The 1,939-nt window shown below is 38.7% G+C and overlaps 1 non-coding gene across 1 annotated transcript; it reads right to left on the bottom strand.

The window, feature by feature from the left end:
- Nucleotides 1–330: 330 nt before the first annotated feature.
- Nucleotides 331–438, bottom strand: LOC118006578. The gene has a single exon (XR_004678116.1). It is a non-coding gene; the product is annotated as a U6 spliceosomal RNA (small nuclear RNA).
- Nucleotides 439–1,939: the final 1,501 nt, after the last annotated feature.

The raw sequence follows: 1,939 nt of genomic DNA, 5'->3' as shown, positions 1-1,939 counted from the left end.
TTGATTGCAGCACTTAGTTCATTTACATTTAAAGTAATTATTGCTAGGTATATATTTATTGCCATTGTGTTAATTGTTTTTTGGTTGTTTTTGTGGTTCTCTGTTCCTTCTTCTCTTGGTCTCTTTCCTAGTGGTTTGATGGTTTTCTTCAATGTTATATTTGTTGCTATGTTTTTTGTGTCTCTATCCTAGGTGTTTGGTTTGTGGTTATCATGAGGTTCATATATATATGTGTGTGTGTGTGTGTGTGTTATACACACACACACACACACACATATATATATGGCTGTCTGATTTAAGTTGATGGTCATTTAAGTTCAAATGCATTCTAAAAGTATGGGACCCCTCATGAATTTGCATGTCATCCTTGCGCAGGGGCCATGCTAATTTTCTTGGTATCATTCCAATTCCAAAGTGAGAAATTGATCAGTAATTGTCAAAAATGACAACTCTGAGTGAAAAGTACATTTTACTAGAGGACCCAATATAAATTTAATTTATATCTCTTCCTTTAATTTAATAATTATAATATGTACATTAAATCACTGTATTGAAGTGCAATATTTTATAAAACAATATTTACCTTTACTACCTGCAATATACTTCTTTTCTCTCTCTTTTTATTGTTGGTGGTCATTAAATTAATTCCATGACCTGCTAAGTGGGTCACAATACACAGTTTAAAATCTCTGATCTAGATCATTAATTCATTGAACAAGTATTTATTCAACACTAGCATGTGCCAGGTTGCCAGGTATTGTTCTAAGTTCAGCAGAGAACTAAACAGAAAAGAATTCTTGCCCACATAGAGCTTACATTCTGAAAGTGGGAACACACACATACAACATTATAATATGTGATATATATGAAATACCCCTATAAACTATATGGTATGTCAGATGGTGTAGCAGATATTATTGGTGCCATATCCATAACACCAAATATTATATCATATTATCACTTTGGTGTGCTTCTTCCTATTCCAGGGGCCAAGATCTGCATGTTTTTGCTTTGAGACTTTTTCCAAAGTCACAGAAGGCTTATTTGCCCACCTTGAGGAAAAGCAGAATTAATACTCCATCCCCAAGAAGCCAGCCAATGACTAATGGAAGTTGGCATAAAAATGCCTCAGCTTCTTCTCCACTTGAGTGGGGTAACTTTGGAACATCTCCCAAGAACCACTTATACTTGAAATCTTGGGGTAACTCAAACTGTGAAAGAAGATGACACAGGTTATGATACAAAATTAAATAGGAAAAGAAGTTAGGGAGGTCCATAGGGGATAATTTTAAATGGGGAGATCTGGGAAGGCCTCACTGATAAGAAATCAGTGCTATTTGAGGAAAGGTCTGAAGGCAGGAGAGGAGAAAGATATGTGGATGTGGAAGAGAGAGGATGTTTCAGACAAGGGGAACAGCAAGTGTAAAGACCCGGAAGCAAGAGTAAGGAGACCAGTACAATGGACTAAATGTTTGTATCACCCCAAATTCATAAAGCCCTAATTTCCAATGTGATGGTATTTGGAGATGGGCCTTCCTTTGGGAGGTAAGTAGGTTTAAATGAAGTCATGAGAGGGGTGCCTGGGTGGCTCAGTCATTAAGCCTCTGCCTTCAGCTCAGGTCACGATCCCAGGGTCCTGGGATCGAGCCCCGCATCAGGCTCCCTGCTCAGTGGGAAAGCTGCTTCTCCCTCTCCCACTACCCCTGCTTGTGTTCCTCTCTCACTGTGTCTCTCTCTGTCAAATAAATAAATAAAATCTTAAAAAAGAAGGGAAGTCATGAGAATGGATCCCCCTTGATGAGATTAGTGCCCTTATAAATGAGATGAAAGGAACCAGTCCTCTTTCAGCCATGTAGGGATATAGCAAGAAGGCAGCTGTCTACGAATGAGGAGGAGAGCTCTCACCAGAACCCGACCATGGTGACATCTCGATCTCAGA

The sequence above is a fragment of the Mirounga leonina genome, unplaced genomic scaffold (assembly GCF_011800145.1).
Source record: "Mirounga leonina isolate KUSES-001 unplaced genomic scaffold, KU_Mleo_1.0 Mir_97, whole genome shotgun sequence".
Taxonomy (NCBI): Eukaryota; Metazoa; Chordata; class Mammalia; order Carnivora; family Phocidae; genus Mirounga; species Mirounga leonina.
Note: the sequence above shows the minus strand (reverse complement) of the source record. Positions and strands in the feature narration are given on the sequence as shown.